The 17,929-nt window shown below is 33.9% G+C and overlaps 1 long non-coding RNA gene across 5 annotated transcripts; it reads left to right on the top strand.

Annotated features, from left to right (window-relative positions):
• The first annotated feature begins 14,131 nt into the window (after positions 1–14,131).
• On the top strand, positions 14,132–17,039 carry LOC108225130 (uncharacterized). Of its 5 annotated transcripts, none has more exons than XR_010284125.1 (6): positions 14,135–14,289; positions 14,812–14,994; positions 15,171–15,255; positions 15,375–15,444; positions 16,036–16,124; positions 16,428–17,039. It is a non-coding gene; the product is annotated as an uncharacterized LOC108225130 (long non-coding RNA). The 5 variants fall into 5 exon arrangements; XR_010284124.1 differs by having other exon boundaries at positions 15,365–15,444; XR_001807538.2 differs by lacking the exon at positions 15,375–15,444 and having other exon boundaries at positions 14,136–14,289; positions 14,812–14,858; positions 14,929–14,994.
• Positions 17,040–17,929: the final 890 nt, after the last annotated feature.

Below are 17,929 nucleotides of genomic sequence, written 5' to 3'. Positions count from 1 at the left end.
GTTGATGAGTATACCAGATACACTTGGGTATATTTTCTTCACTCTAAAGATGAAACAGCCTTGCATCTGATGGATCATGTGACACAACTGGATCATGGATCTGAAGACAAAGTGAAGATCATTAGAAGTGATAATGGAACTGAGTTCAGAAATTCAACAATGGAGGAGTTCTGCAAAGAAAGAGGTGTAGTGCAACAATTCTCTGCACCTGGTACACCACAGCAAAATGGTGTAGTTGAGAGAAAGAACAGGACTCTTATAGAAGCTGCCAGAACTATGCTTGATGAGGCTAAATTGCCTACTTATTTCTGGGCAGAAGCTGTTCAAACAGCTTGTTTCACTCAAAATGCAACTTTGATTAATAAGCATGGCAAAACTCCATATGAGATGGTGAAGAAAAAGAAGCCAAATCTGAAGTACTTTCACATATTTGGGTGCAAATGCTTTGTATTGAAGACTCATCCAGAACAGCTTACCAAGTTTGATTTAAAAGCTGATGAAGGCATTTTTGTAGGTTATCCTATCATAACAAAGGCCTTCAGAGTCTATAATCTGAGAACCAAGGTGATCATGGAATCCATACATGTGTCATTTGATGACAAAAGAATAATGGGTCTAACAGATATGGATGATCATGAAGAACTGCATTTTGAAAATGAAGAAATTTTCTCTGATTCAACAAACTCTGATGATCAGTCAAACTCTGACTGTGAACAAAATACAGTAAACTCTGATGAAAACTTACAGGTTCATGATGGTGAAGCACTTGTTGAGGGGGAGCATCAGAATGTTTCAGACTCTACTGAAGACTCATCAGAGAATGTTAACTCAAACTCATCAGAGAATGCTGATTCAAACTCTGATAGCACAATTGCAGGGGGAGCTACAGAGAATAATCAGCAGAATCAGGAGAGCATGGATCAAGGGGGAGGATCCAATGATGAAAATGGTCAACTTCCACATGCTAGGAAGTGGACAAAATCTCATACACCTGATTTAATTATTGGAAATCCAGAAGCAGGTGTACAAACAAGGACAGCTACAGCCAATGAGTGTTTACATCATTGCTTTCTGTCACAAACAGAACCCAAAAAGGTGGAGGAAGCTCTTCAAGATGCTGATTGGATTCAAGCAATGCAAGAAGAGTTAAATGAATTTGAGAGAAATAAAGTCTGGACCCTAGTACCAAGACCCAAAGACAGATCAATAGTTGGTGCAAAATGGGTTTTCAGAAACAAAACTGACAGTGAGGGTGTCATTACAAGGAATAAAGCAAGGCTTGTGGCAAAAGGGTATTCACAACAGGAAGGTATTGATTATGATGAGACATTTGCTCCAGTTGCAAGATTGGAGGCAATTAGAATCTTTCTGGCCTATGCTGCACACAAGAAATTCAAAGTATTTCAGATGGATGTCAAAAGTGCTTTTCTAAATGGGAAACTGGATGAAGAGGTATATGTTGAACAACCTCCAGGCTTTGTGGATCCAAAACATCCAGACTATGTCTACAGGTTGGACAAAGCACTTTATGGACTAAAGCAGGCTCCAAGGGCATGGTATGAAACTCTAGCTCAATTTCTTCTTGAAAGTGGATTTACTAGAGGTACCATAGATAAAACTCTGTTTTATTTGAATCATGGTAATGATCTGCTTTTAGTTCAAATCTATGTTGATGATATTATCTTTGGCTCCACTAATGCTAAACTCTGTCAAAGATTTGCCAAGCTCATGCAGTCTAGGTACCAAATGAGCATGATGGGGGAACTCAGTTATTTTCTGGGCTTACAAGTTGAACAGACTGAAGATGGGATTTTTATAAATCAAGCCAAGTATACCAAAAATCTTTTGAAGAAATTTGGTATGCAAGACAGTTCAGCTGCAACTACTCCTATGGCAACAGCAACCAAACTAGAAAAAGATACTGGTGCATCAGTGGACATCACAAACTATAGAGGAATGATTGGCTCATTGCTTTATTTGACTGCAAGTAGACCAGACATTATGTATGCCACATGTCTATGTGCAAGATTTCAGGCAGATCCAAGAGAGCCTCATCTGATTGCAGTAAAAAGGATATTCAGATATCTCAAGGGAACAACATCATTGGGATTATGGTATCCTAGAGAATCAGATTTTAATCTAATTGGATACTCTGATGCAGATTTTGCAGGTTGCAAAATTGACAGGAAAAGCACAAGTGGAAGTTGTCAATTTCTGGGTGGAAGACTAGTTTCTTGGTACAGTAAGAAGCAGAAGTCCATCTCAACATCAACAGCAGAATCAGAGTATATTGCTGCAGGCAGCTGTTGTGCTCAAATTCTTTGGATGAAGAATCAACTGTTGGACTATGGGTTATCCTTCTCTAAAATTCCTATTTATTGTGATAACCAAAGTGCTATTGCTATGACAGGAAACCCAGTTCAACATTCTCTGACAAAGCACATCAGTATAAGATATCATTTTATAAGGGAGCATGTGGAGGAAGGAACAATTGAACTTCACTTTGTTCCTACTGAACAGCAGCTAGCAGACATTTTCACCAAACCATTAAGTGAAGCAACTTTTACTAGGCTGGTGAATGAGCTAGGAATGATATCAGGAACTGAGTAAACATATTGGTTAGATCTTTACAATTTAAATTGTCAAATTTACCATATGTATTACTCACACATTTGCCATGATATAATCTGATTGTTAAAATCTGATGACATTCTCTGATGATATACTCTGTTTGCTTTTCTCTGATGACATTCTCTGATAGTATTCTCTGATGCTTATAAAACTCTGAATCTTGATAAATGATCTCATTTTTATCTTCTCTGAGACAAATCACCTATGAAGATACCATGAAGCATGTTCAGAATGAGTAATCATGAATCTCAGCTAAGTTCCTTAATCCTGATCTCAATTTTGTGCTGCATTAGTTCACACTATGCATGCTGATATCATTGAGACTCTACTACTTCACATATCTTAATTATAAGTGAGACTGATTAATTTGAATTTTCTCTCATATATTAGACAGTGATTATAAACTCTGATGTTTTGTTACCCTGAGACAAAACCCCCTGAAGAATAAGCATGGTACTCCTTTGAGATCTTAGATGACAGTGACTGGGAAGAACCAAACATTTGCTGGTATTAAGTAATTGCTAAGATTTTATAATCTATGGTGACCAGTCACATTCTCTGATTACTGGAGAAATACCAATGCCATATTATATTTAAAGGTCGTGCCTCACTTACACTGAGAAGCGTCCTGAAAAAAAAAAAAAAAAAAAAAAAAAAGGGGGTTATATTATTTTATTGTTTTCATCAGAGTATGTCCCAGTCTAAATTTTGAGAGCTTGCATAAATTATTTTTGTCTACCTTATAATTACGAAATTGTGAAATTTTATATTCTCTGATTTCACATGTCCACACACAGATTTCACAAGCACATTATTGAGCTATGGATTTTAGAACAAACTCTGATTTATTGATGAATATTCTGACACCTATGTTTTTATTCTGAGGTATTTAGAAATTTATTTTCTATGATTTAAATCTCAGAGTTTAAAATTCGAGTGAATTGTTCTTGATTTTTTTAAATCTTGTACATTTCAGGAGTTCAAATATTCAGAGAATGTGAAGAGAGTATTTTCAAACGGGTGTATTGTTAGTGGGTTTACATGAAAAACATTTTAATAGGAGAACGTGTAATCAGCCTTTATTACTGCGCGTGTTTTACTGCACTCATGATTACTAATATCGTTTCTCCATCCCACTAACTTTCATCAACCAGTTGTATTGTGACAGGTGTCCAAGTGAACAAACAGCTCATGCGTGTTCAGTGAAACAAAATCTGAAGAGTTTTTCACTTCAGATTTTATTTCTTATCATTCACTTATACACTTATTCACTTCTTCACTTACACATACTCTCTCAACACACTCTTGCTCTCTTCTCTCTAATATTCAAATCTTCTCACACACATTTTCTCAAACACAATCTCTGATATAATGGCCACTACAGCGTTTATCTTGGCAGGTGTTGAATTTGTTCCCAACAACTATGCAGCCATCCTTGATACTGCTGAAGCCCCAAGGGATTATCATCCCTTTCAGCGATTCTTGGCACAGAGTGTCATCGGTACAGCTCTCACCGCTCCTGCAAGACTTTCAGGAAGTCAAATCATCAGCTTTTGGAGGTCGGGTACATATGACAATGGTGGTGCAGATGGATCACCATCAATTGTGTTTTCCTATGACGGGGAGGAGTATGCAGTTACTCCAGCAACAGTTCGTCAGGCACTCAACTTGCCAGAACACTCTGCGTACATTACAAATGGAGATGCAAATCTCAGAACAATGATGCTTGAATTGGGGTACTACGAATCTCTGGATAAACTGGGTCAGTTGAAGCGTCCATGGCTCAATAAGGAGTGGAGCTTTTTCTTTGATTGCATTACCCGAGCTTTCCAGAAGAAATCTACAAACTGGGATGCTATTCCAATGGACATGCTACAGATCGGGTATTCTCTGATCTATTCTACTGCTTTTGATTTTGGTAGATTAGTTCTTAGAAATATTGGTGAAAGAATGCTTGAGAATAGGAAAGTCATATATTTTTCAAGATTTTGTCAATTATTGTTTAATGCCACTGTTGGAGAAGTGGAGTTTGATGCTGCAGATGAGATCAAACCCTTTAAACTTCATAAAAGGGCTTTTAAGGATCTCATATCTAAAGATGAGAAGAGACCAGTTCTCAGGCCTCTGCAACTCCCAGCTCCATTCAGAGCAAGGCTGAATCTTCCTCAGGAACCACAACCACAGCCTCAACAACCTCAACCACAACATCCAACCTCTCCTACAGTCACCAGAAAACCCAGATCATCCACAACAAAACCATCTCAATCCACAAAGTCTGATGCCCCCTCTACAACAAAAATCAGAACCTCTGTTGATACACAAGTTCTACAGACAAAGTCTGATAAACCACCAAACTCTGAAGCTCCAAACTCTGATATCCCAATAAACTCTGAAGCTGCTTCTACTCCAAAGCAGAAAAGAAGGAGGAGACTTGTTGCAGCATATGAATTTGATGATCTTGAACCTGCACAAGATGTAAATCCTGAACCTATTCCTACAACAACAAATGAACCTGCTCAGCCCAGTCCAAAACCAGCTAGATTCAAAAGAAGGGCACACAAGCCAAAGAGGGCCAAGATTCCAGAATCTGAAATTACTGATTTCACCATCCAAGAAGAGCAAGCACCATCCAGTTCAATTCCTGATGATTCATCTCAACCTCTGATGGTGGACCCTCTTCAAGCTGTTCCTCTAATATCTCCTACAACATCTCCTAAAGCAACTTCTACAGCATCTGCAGTAGATGAAGAAATAGCGTGTGATGCACAAGCTACAACTGAAGCTGGAGCCACAATGTCTCAAATGTCTGATCCTAAATCTCCAATATCTGATCATGGCCATTCTACTCCAATTCCTCATTCTCCAATGAAAATACCTGAGAATGCCATTGTTCATGATACAGCTCCAGAGAACTACAGGTCTGATGTAGTTGAGGAACCTGACAAAGTAGCTGTAGAAGCTTTACAATCTCTTGCTCAGACTGGTAAAGAGCCCATCCTGTCACAGTCTAAAGCTCAAGAAAAATCTGCTAAGGATAATGTGGAGAAAGTTGCTGATCCTGTTCCTCAAGATGAAAAAGCAAACTCTGATACTGAGGATGATGCCAGTTCAGATACTGACAAGGATGAAAATGCTGAAGTCCCTCTGACACAACAAAAATGGGAGTCTACTAGCCAGTTCAATGCCAGGCTACAAACTCTGAATACAGCCTCTGAGCCACTCCCAAGGGATCTTCAGGTTGATCCACCAAGTGAAGTCTGGGATAAACTCTGGTTGAGCCACCAGCATTCCTTGGAAACACCTAAAGCTGAAGAGTTCTTAGCTATGGCAGAGAAGAAAATTACAAACTCTGATGTTATGTCAAGCCTCAAAGGCACAATTCTCTATCTAAAGACATTTCATCCTGCTCATGCCCAGACATCTAAATCAATAGATGGTCTAAGAACAGAGGTGGCAAAGGTCAAGGAGACCAATGAACTGGAAAAGAAAAGGACAATCAATCCTATGAAGGAAAATGTACAGAAGCTGGTAACTGCAAATGAATCTCTGGACCAAAGGATGACCTTGATTGAATCAAATCAAGAAAAGATGTCAAAGCAGCTGGAAGCTATCCAAACATCACTTTCTCTGATCACATCAATTCTGATTCCTGATGAGGATGATGCCAAAAAGGGGGAGAGAGTAGCTCAAGTCAAATGCAAGTCTACTACTCAAACTCTGAAAAGGAAGAAAAAGGATGATGATGATGATGCTGATGACTTCACAAAGCACAAGAGATTTCAGGCAGGAACTGGTGGAAGAGTTTCAAACTCTGACAGTTCAAAACCTAAGCAAAGTTCAAAGTCTGTTCCAGTCCCAACACACAATGTCACATCTGGGTCAAAGCAGAGACCAGTGGCTGGATCAGATCAACCAATGACTGATGAAGAACTTGCTAAGTTAATTTTTGAACAAGAAAATCCAGAAGCCAATTTGGATTTGGAGTTGATTGCTGCAGAGGAGGCTGAGCTGAAGAAAGTGCATGATGAAGCTATAATCTCTGGAAAGATCCAAAAGCCTGCAAAGTCAACAACCAGACCAAAAGAAAAAGGAATACTGATCAAGGAAACTACTGTTGCTGATCAGAGTTTACCAGTCAAAAAGGTATTCTCTGAAGATGAATATACAACTAAAGGAAAAAGCAAAGTAGATGAAAATCTGGAGAAAGGCTGGGATAAGAAGAAGTTTACAACCTCTGACACAGCTCAAGTTGTACAGGAAAAGAAATCAGAAGCTGCAATCTCTGACAAAGCTCATGTTGCAGAATCACAACAAGGAAAATTGACCTCTGACACAGCTCAAGTCAATAAGGAAGCAAAGAAAGACACAGTCTCTGACAAAGCTCAAGCTGTGTTCAAACCAACAACTACTCCACTGGCTGGATTTGCAAAGCCTACTCTGATGACTGAGATTAGTTTTGAAAAGGGCTTAATTCAACCATTTTCTCATCAAAAGGCAGGAAGAGATAAAGGAGGGCTGGGATCCAAGTATGAAAAATTTGATCAGAGTATAGGATCAAGACCAGATGACCCCTCATCTCTCTGTGCTCCTAAGACTGGAGTATTGCAAGATAAAATGGACAAACTTGATTCAGTCCAGTTGGTGAAGAATGACAGGGGAGATAATATTCTTATCTACTTCATGTCTGATGGAACAGTGTTTAGAGTACTTGAAGCAGATCTCTATGCTAAACACTGGGAGGAATTGAGATATGTATCACACATATTTCAAGTGAGAAACAAGTCAGGACAACACATCTCCAACCTGCTAAAAGATCAAATCAGAAGGAAGATGGGGATTACAGGAAACAAAAATGCTGGACCTTTCATTCCCAAATATCTCAATCATAAAGGACAGTTGGTGGAGATGAAGAAAAATTCAGCAAAGATAGTGACAATAGCTGGAATCAGAACTCTTGCATTCAATGAAGAGTCTGATAAAGCTTACAATATAAGGCTGGATAGAGACTTGAAGAAGAACAAGATCTATGATCTCAGAGCTGCAATTTATCAAACTGGAGTTTCAGATCCAGAATTGAGAGAGATCAAGAGACAAATGATTACAGTGCTTGATGATGCTGAGAAAGAACTCCTCAGAGAGTATCTAAAGACAGCAAATGGTGTCTATGCAGCTAAGGAGTAAAGTATCTGTAAGTGTTAAAAGTTTTCTGTTATAATTAGTTAAACTCTGTTGCATTTGACTTAAATGTTTTGACATCATCAATTATCTATTAACTTGCACATAATTAATGTATGCACAAGTTGGGGGAGATTGTTAGATATAATTGATGATTACTGCTAATGTTCTTAAAGTTTGTTTTAGAACAGGAATCATCAGAGTTTAAGCTAGAAGCTGATCAGAGTTAAGTAAAGTCTGACAGAGTTTAGTAAAGTCTGACAGAGTTTGATAAAGTCTGATCAGAGTTTACATAGTCAAGACTCGACAGAGTTTACACGTGGAAAGAGCTCAGAAGCGGATATACTTCAAGGAAGGATAGAAGCTAAGGAGTGATTTGCTGACTATGGAAACTAAACAGAAAACTGGAGCAATCTTTGATTGATAGATTTATTAGCTGATTTATAGGATATCAAATCAGAGATTGATTTTGTAACTGTGTCTATATAAACACAGATTAGGGTTACTCTATAGGAGTTGAGTTATCGAGTACATTGTGAAGAACCCTAGCAGCTCTTTGTGATACAATATAAATCACTGAGAGAGTTTTTGTAACTATTAAAGCTTTGTGAATATAAGAGTTTATTGCTTTCGATCTCTTATATTGTCTTACTGTGTTACAGATTGTGATCACTATATCATTCTATATAGTGAAAATATAGGACCTAACATATCATATATGTATATGTGGTTTTGCAAAGACAAAAATAATCTCACCTTAATATAAATGTCAAGTTTAAAAAACTCTCTTCTTATCTCTAATGATCATTGGGTGATTTGCTCAAATTCTATCTTTTGTGTTTATGAGATTTCTCTTATAAATTAAACATCACGAATTTGCGTGATTCAAAATTCATAAGTTGTCGCATGCGCTACTTTTTCAAACTCTCGTGCACACACATATATCATGAAAATATGTTTTTCTTTTTGATTTGATCGGATCAAATTATATCTATATTTTGAATTCTATATTCTTCTCAACTTTTGAATATATATGTGTGAAATCAATTCGAAATAAAAATTTGGTCCAAATTTTAATGTTATATATATAATCAAAGAAATAGTTTAATTTGAAATTATATGTATTACTATTTCAAACTTTGGGTTAAGGATGATCTTAAAATCATAATTACCTATGATATGTATTTAGCTTAAAAACTACGTAGATTTATTATGTTTATGAATATAAGTTTGAATTTAAATGTTAACACCAATTTTATTTTATATTAGTTTAGTTTCTTGTATAGTCTTAATAATTATATTAGATATTTGGTTTGTTATTTCATATATTATACCAAGATTCATTAATATAAAGAATAATTGAAAAAACTACTAATATTCATTATAAAGGGATTTACCATCACTTATACAAATCACTCATGTTAAATGTCTTTCCACCATATATAATTATTTATAAGAGCCGTGTTAAAATATATTTTTCGACATTAATTATTAAAACTATATATATCTTATTACAGCTTTGTTAAAAGATAAAATTCCGGCCCCTACCCAAAACATCCCACATACATAACGAAATAATAATTTAATTTCCGCATTTTCTTTTACCCCATTTCTCTCGCAATAGTTTCTCTCCCCGCATCATCTCTCTCTATAACCATATCCCTTTCACCATCCCTCTATAACCTTCTCTCTTCCATCTAACCATCTAACCTCCTTCACAATCTTACGTGACTTCGAGTCCATCCCTATTTTTAGCTCAATTCAATTAGTAGAACTATCATTTATTGGAGTCCCAACTTAGATCTAGATTCCCTCACAATCTTACGTGACTTCGAGTCCGTCCTGTTTTTATCTCAATTCAATTGGTAGCTTGAAAAATTATCATTTATTGGAGTCCCAACTTAGATCTAGATTGAAAAATCACAACTTTGGGACCTAGCTTGCATCCCGCTAAATTTGTAACCCGATTGGTTTGATTGGATTTTAGGGTTTTGAATAGATGAATTGGATTAATTTTGGGGTTTCATAACACATCTTCTTTTCTCGATTTCATGAAGGTATATATTCTCAGTTTCTTCAATTGCATGTTATAAGTTTACATTTATTATATTAATTAATTGTCCAAGGTCATGTTCTAGTGGTTTTTCGGTGGATGAGAACATGTGAATTTAGGGTCTTTTTTAGAATGTCTGCAAAATTAAATTTAAGTTATCATATTTTTTCCGTAATTCGGTTTCCTTTGCCTTTGCTAAATGCATTTGAATGAAATAAAACATTTTTTAATTTTTATTTAGAAAACATTTGTGTGTCATATATTTCTTTATATTCAACACTCGCATACTCAAGAAATTTCTAGATAACTCTACATCCTTCCATACCACTCTATAAAATAAACCAATCTTATATTCTTCAACTTCGTTCCATACCATCATCTCTCTTTAAAATGATCTTAGAATGATCCACCGTATGGGAATAATTTTTTTATTAATTGAATTAAATGGACTGAATTCCAATCAGTCTTTAGAATTTTAAGATGTATTTCATATCGATATAACTAAGTAAATTCAAAATGAATTTAGACCTAGTTTTATTTGATTCATATATTAATTTTAGATACAATTAAAAATTTATTTATATGATATATATTTTTAGAAATTTAGTGTAGGTTCAAAAAATATATATATTTAATATATATTTTTGGACATGTAGTCCATGTTCATATATCATAAGTCATTTCATTGGGGATGCAGGGCGGGCTCTACCTTAAAGCAAACTAAGCAGTTGCTTAGGGAATCCAAACAAAAAAGCTCCCAAAAATTTAAAATCCCTTTATATATATATATATATATATGCTTACACAAATATTATTATTTGTTTTATTAAAAAATTTATTGAAAACAAAATTTTATCAAACAATTTTAATTTCTTTAATATATTTAATTAATAATAAAAAATGACTTATTATTTAAAAATCAGAATAATTAAATATTTTCATTTAATTGAAAGATTTTTGAAATATAAATTATTTTATTATGTTTCTATAAATAATGTTTATCATATTTATATAAATATTTTTCAAAAAAAATTAAAATATATATCATGAATAATTGTGATGAAAATATTATTCCAGTTATTAATTTATTTCATGTACAAAATGTATAGAACCAAATATAAAAATAATAGTAACAGACGTAAAAGAAGTCTAAAGACAAATATGTGTCATAAACTTGATATTACATTTAATTAGCAAAAAACAAAATTGGTGGCTGATGAAATGGGGGGAAGATCATATTTGGAGTGAAATATTCTTCAGGGAAGCCACGGAACAAGATAAGGAGAGAATCAAGTCGGCTTTAGATAGTGAAGGGTCCTTTCCTGGGAACGCTGACTGGGCTGCAAAGCTGGGGGCAAATCTTTCTTGCAGTGCCAACCTAAGTCAATATACTTCGCTGATGTAACGCCTAGCAAATCATCAAGAAGTGACACAATTTGTTTATCCTCTGAGAGAACCAAAGCCACATTGAAGAAGAAGAGACTTGCTGATATTGAGCCTACATCAAGGGGCAATTCTCCTGTAACTGAAGAATCTGTGAAGGCACCGAAAGATCAACGTATTATTGTATACAAAAGGACTTACAAGAATAAGCACAAGGTAAAGGCAGTCCAGGAGAAGACTCCTCTGCCTGAACAGAACCAGGACCATGGCACTGAAAAGTCGGAAGGTGGACCGAGGACTATACTCAGGTCAAGAACTGCAAAATACCCTCCAAAGAAGGCTACTCAGTGAAAAGACGAGCTCGTTTCTAGATTAACATGTCCTTGGGAAATTCCTTCACATTGCCTTCGATTCAGGCAGCTTCATTAAGCCTTTTCAATTTCAGAATAGAATTTTCAGCCACAAAGGAATTAATGTACATAATGTTGTCTTACATTTAGATGAACCAAACTACATGATAAAAATTTACGCAATTATAGACTATAGTGCTCATATCTTCTGTATATTAATTTTTGTTATCTTGTTTATATGCCATGGATTTTGATAGAAGGTTAAGCAGGTTTTAAGTACACAATCACTGTATATTCTGCAAGGAACTACAGGAGGAAAATGTATATGTATATCTTGTAAAAGTACAAAAATTTAGAGCAAAACATTTTTTTGGAAAAATTAAATACCTATCAAGTCTTGGTACTTTATATATACATAAAATACGATAAATACACATTAAAATCGGCTTTATTACCAAAGCAAACTCCAGGCAGTCTGTTCTGGAGAGAGCTTTTTTAACTAAATTAAAGCGGGGTCTGAAATGTTTGGTGAGAATGGAGGGAATTAAAGAAAAACGAGAGATTTCAAATGAGTTTAATCGCCCTGTAAAAATATGAAATTAAAAAAGAAAAACTAGAGCTAGTGTTTCAGAGTCTTGATTTGGTGATCAAACCCTGGATCATGAATTAACCGGTGATAGGAAGATGAGTTTGCCAAGAAACTTAGTAAAATCACGGTAAATGATTTAAGTGGTGAAGATGAGAGTTCTGAGTTGGTATTTGTTGCGAAATGGAGGGGAATTTAAAATCATTTTGCACATCTTTAAGTGGTGAAGATGAGGTCCTGGGTTGATGCTTGTTGTTGAAACGGAATGGGGTTTTAGAATCATTTTGAGTATTTCATGAAATTTAAAATAAAAAATATTTATGTAGTATATTTTGTAATTTTTCTATATAAAATACTTTTTTTGTTAAATCTCGATAATAATGTTTATACCGGTTAACAATCATAGTGAAGTCAAAATATTTAATAATTATAATTTCGTTTATTTATAAACATCGAGTAAAGTCATAATATATTGAACATTTTTGAAAAAAGTCATGTAACCGTTCAATTGATTTTTTGGTCATATCAAAAATATTTTTTTAACTCTTACAACAAAACTTGTATCATATTTGTATTATTGTTTCAAAAAGTTCTTCATTTTTCAGAGGCACTAGTGTGCGTGTTATTGTAGGGAGCCTCGAGCCAATCCAATTGATAACATGAGTATGGGTCATCCAAAATATATATGGATAAAAATTATATGTTTAGATAATGATTATAAAAGATAGGTCTTGATCGTAAAGATATTTGAGTTGACATCAAATATGATATAATAAGATTGGTTTAACGAGTATGATCATTCTTGGCCGCTCTATACACATAGTCATATTATGTTTGATATATATGGATGCTTAATTAACACTCTATAACGCACATTATACATGGAATTATACGTGGAATATGACATTTGGCAAACTATATTATATGTATCTAACACCCTATATACATCGCACATATGTAAAGTTTATTCAATGTAATACACATTATGCTAAACATCAAAATACTGCAGAAAGTCCGTTATCTCAATTCTTTCCTCCATAGATGTCAAAAGATCCCCTTTTAGTTGTATATCACAAAATTTAACCAAATCAAATTATGTAAAAATATTTGTTTCATCTATTTATATTTCATTTATTTATATGTATTCATTCCATATTTTTTAATTTTTGTGACATGAACATTTGATCTTCTCACAACATTGACAACTAATATTTATTAGTCAATACTCTTCAATATTGTTATATATATACATATTTTTTCCCTCGAATACTCTTTACAAATCTTATTTTTCTATCATTACTATGCAAAATTATATATTTTTCCTCCCATGTGAAGACATTCTTTCTTTGAAGATAATACCTACACCCATGATACTATTTGTGTGTATCTAGCACACTAATTATCATAAAGCATAAAGTCGAGTTATATAGAAATATTGACACCTAACACCTTGTGCTATATGTATGATACTTTGTGATCCATATTATGTAGAAATCGCCACAACCTCAAATTTCATTACATGAAAAATTTGTAATACCAATTCTTTCCTCCATATCAAGAGTATTGTTTTTACTTTTGTAATTAAAATTTAAATTACTTCTACAACATCATTTTAGAAAAATCTTAGAGCACATAGAAATATAAAAGATATTCAATGCACATCACATTTATCATACACACACTATACCATAGATTGCATTTAGCAACCACTCAAAAGAAAATTTCCTAAAAATCGTTGCCATTGAAAAAATAAAATCAGTCTATTGCAATGCTGAAAAAATCATTACAATAGAATCAAAATTTCGTTAAAAATTTTGAAAGGAGTATTAAAAGAACTGTCTATTGCAATGTTACTAGAGAACGTTGCAGTAGATGATATTTTTGGGCAAAAAAAATGGCGGGCCAATTAAATATCAGGGCGGGATGTATGAAATATTTTGATGGGCTTTTTATCAAAACAAAAAAACAAAAAGAAAACACTCGTGAAAACTCTCAGCCTCACCTCACAAACACTCTGACCAACGAAAATAAGATGACAAAGAGAGAATGCTGGAGGGAGAGAGATGGCGATAGAGAGACAGGAAGAAGGAAAGAGAGAAGAAGATCATTGAGTAAGAAGAAAGCACGCCATATAGAGAAAATAATCTTCTTCCCCTAATAGCTCTGAGTATATAAGGGTTTATATGTGTGTTTAATTGGTTTGGTATACATGTTTAATTGATTTTGTAAATGTTTTTAATTGATTTTTTGTTGTTAATTTGGGTTTACACTTGTTAGATTAAAGATTTATGTTCTTAATTAGGTATTAGATTTGTTTAACTCAGGGTTCATCGTTTATTTTATGGTTCTGTTCATTTGTTAATTTAGGGATTTAATTAAGGGTTGTTGTGTTGATGCTCTGTTCATCATGTTTCTGTACTGTACTATACTCTTAACTGGGGACTCTGTACATGGGTTGAGGTATTTGCACAAGAAACACTAATTCTATTGAGATTGTGTGTCTCTGTGTGTGATATGGCATGGTTTTAAGTGTTGTATGAATTTTATTAGAGGACTTGCTTATTCCTGACCATCCTTTTTTAGTATTAAAAATTAATCTATATCTTATGAGGCACATGATGTCTATCGGATAGGTACATTATTGGAACTTGTTATTGCTGATGACGGGAAATGAGTAAAGGTGTATATTTTGGCTAAGCTATTGTTTGTGGTGAAGCAATGTTCACAAGTCTCAGGTTTAAATAATGCAGGATCTACCGGGAATGACTGATGTTGTAGGAAAACAACCTATCTTTCTTTTAAATCCTAAGCTCAAGGTTGGTCCCTAGTACTGTTTATCAGAATATGTTGCAGGAAACCCAAAATGGGTGCATCTTTTTCTTAGTGATAGAATATGCATTTTTAATTTTTAATTCTGATGTAAATTATAATGTGTCACTAATCACGAGGATTAAGTATGTTTTATTTTACTTTCCTTTGAATCTTTTTTTAGACAGTCCTGCTGAAGGTGCTAAAAGAGGCCGTTTACCACCACCTCAATCGAAGAACGAAACTGCATTTCCACCTCCACCTCCGAGGTATTCTCATAGTGCCAACTTTATAATTTGAAGTCTTGTATTGAAGCTCTTATTTTTATCGAATTAATTTTTCTTTACGTATTATTATTATTTTGATTTTTTATTCTAGTTCATTGTAGGCATGTCTTTGCTCAGGATGAATATTATGTGCAATGCGAAGACAATTAAATAGATTAACAAACTTTTCAGGTAGTTCTTAAATGATATACAGAATCAGCTGGATTATATTTTACAAGTGAACAAGCTTTTGTTGAAAAGGAAATGAACCTTTTTTACTAAATCTTCTTGAGATCTAAAATCTGTGATAACTGATAGGTGCTAATATAATTTTCAATAAATGAATTATTTGAGAGAGTTGTATCCTAAATGAGTTCCTTGTAATTTAAGTAGTTTGTTTGATGGCGTTGGTACGAGGAAGAAGGAATGAAATTTCATAGTGCCACATTGCAGATTGCCTTATAAGTGTTGGACTTGGATTTTTGTGTGCATCTACAGGAATCTTTATTGTTGAATAGAATTGACAACAAAGTATACTGATTTAGACTTTTGGTGTAGGTTTCTGGTTCAATTGATTTTGTATTAGGAGTCATTTGTATGAAATATACCTTGTGTGATCCCTTAGTTCCTTAAATTATTTTTATTTCAGATTAATAGTGTTTGCCGAAGCTTTAACATCATTGTTCGCTCTGTTCTATTTGAATAACATCATTATTTGAATAAGTTTTTAGCAGCTTTTCTTATCTTGTCACAACTTTGTTTCTGGTTTATTTCCTAATGTAGGAAAGCTTCTCCTGTTCCTGAGTCACTTGAGCTTTGCATTTGCCAGCTCACCAGGAACGTGAACGAAAATCATTTAAGAGAAATATTTGGTATGTTTAAATCTGTTGTGCCTCATCCATGAAATCATGGCACATACATATAGCTAATTACTTGTCTAATTAAATTTAAAGGTAAGTATCATAATATTAAGAATTAACAAACTTATTTTAGACTTCTGAATTGCCATGACTAGACCATAATTAACTAATGAGTACATGCTGAGTGTTAATATCTCAGTCTTAATATATAATCTCAAAGCTTTCATTATATTAACAATATTGGTGGTTAGTAAGCTGATATCTATGTACAGTTTATATTTCTGAATTAGTGTATGATTTTTGCATGCGTTTCAGGTCCTTTCTTGGTTAACTCAATATCCAGGGACAAGTCACCATGAAAAACAAGCCACCAGATCATTTCTCAAGTTCCTTAAACTATACTCACCTCACATATCTGTACCTAGATATTACTACTTATACTAAATACTCTTTTTTTTTGTTGGAGTTAAATGACTTTTTTCTGTTTGTGTTTCCAAGCTTCAGCGATATGGAACATGATATATCAGGAGCATATGTATATGTTTGTGGTGAGAGTTGGTTCTGTATGCATGCTAGTCCCTCCCCCACCAAAATTGTTGTTGCGGAACATGCTCTGCTCAAGGCTTTCAACAATCTAATGGAGGGTGCTTTACTGATTTCCACAAAAGCCCCAACAATTGGTCTATGACAAGTCTTTTGTAATGGAGTTTTTGTTGATAAAAAAATTGGTGTAATAATATATTGACCTATTTTATTTAACATTTTAGATTTAGGATTGTTTTTATTAGTGTAGTTACAATGGTACTACTCTTGGGTGTGGTTGTGTAGGCATGGTGAGATTTGTGGTGGGTAACATCTTAGTTTTTTTTTTTTTGGGATCTTGTAATGAAATTTTAATGGTGAAATAATATATTTTTGTAATGGTCATGTCAAATTTTTTTAATTCATACTGTTGCAATATATGATTATAATGTTGCCTTAGAGATTGCTTTTGCTATTGTAAATCATTTAAACAACAATGCATTAGGACAAAAATTTGTTGCCACAGGTGCTATATGGCAATGTTTAAACAAAAAAAAAATGTTGCAAATTTTGTTGCAATAAAAGAACAAACTAAAGCAATGATTTAAATAGCATTGCTATAGATGAAAAGTTGTTGCAATATGTGGCTCTGGCAATGGTTTGAACTTGTTGCAATATCTATGTTAATTCATTGCAAAAAGGGCCCTATGGCAACGGGGGCAAACTTAACGGTCGATTTTTTGAAAATCATTGCAATAGACTCTATTGCAATGATTTTTTATAATATAGCAACTATTTTCAGGGGTTGCTAAATGCAATCTATGGTATAGTGACATATCCAAAACTAGCAAACAAGAAGCAACACATGAATATGAACAACATATTTTTAATTTAAAAAGAAATTGAACTTGGAAGCTCTTTCAAGGTGATAATTACCAAAAAAGCAGCACACAATGGTAAGCAATTGAGATATGAATAATAACCAAAAGCAATAAGATCACGTCAAATCCAGAATAAAAGACAGAATTTCATGCATATATTGTTCAATATATGATGACAAAATCACAAGTAGATGGCTCAACAATAAATAGAATAAAAATCATATTTATTTCATTGTCCTTATTTTAAAACCCCCACTCTTCCCTTACCTATTTGTAAACTTGGGGTAAGCCACCGAAACTTATTTATAGATTCCTCATCTTTATTATATTATTAAATTATAAATAATAGTTTTTTGGTTGTTTGGTTTGTAGTTAGTATGACGAGTTATAGTCATCATATCTTAGTAAAATAGT

This window comes from Daucus carota, chromosome 6, assembly GCF_001625215.2.
Source record: "Daucus carota subsp. sativus chromosome 6, DH1 v3.0, whole genome shotgun sequence".
NCBI classification, from domain to species: Eukaryota; Viridiplantae; Streptophyta; class Magnoliopsida; order Apiales; family Apiaceae; genus Daucus; species Daucus carota.
The sequence above is the reverse complement of the archived record's forward strand: the minus strand, read 5'-3'. Positions and strand labels throughout refer to the sequence as shown.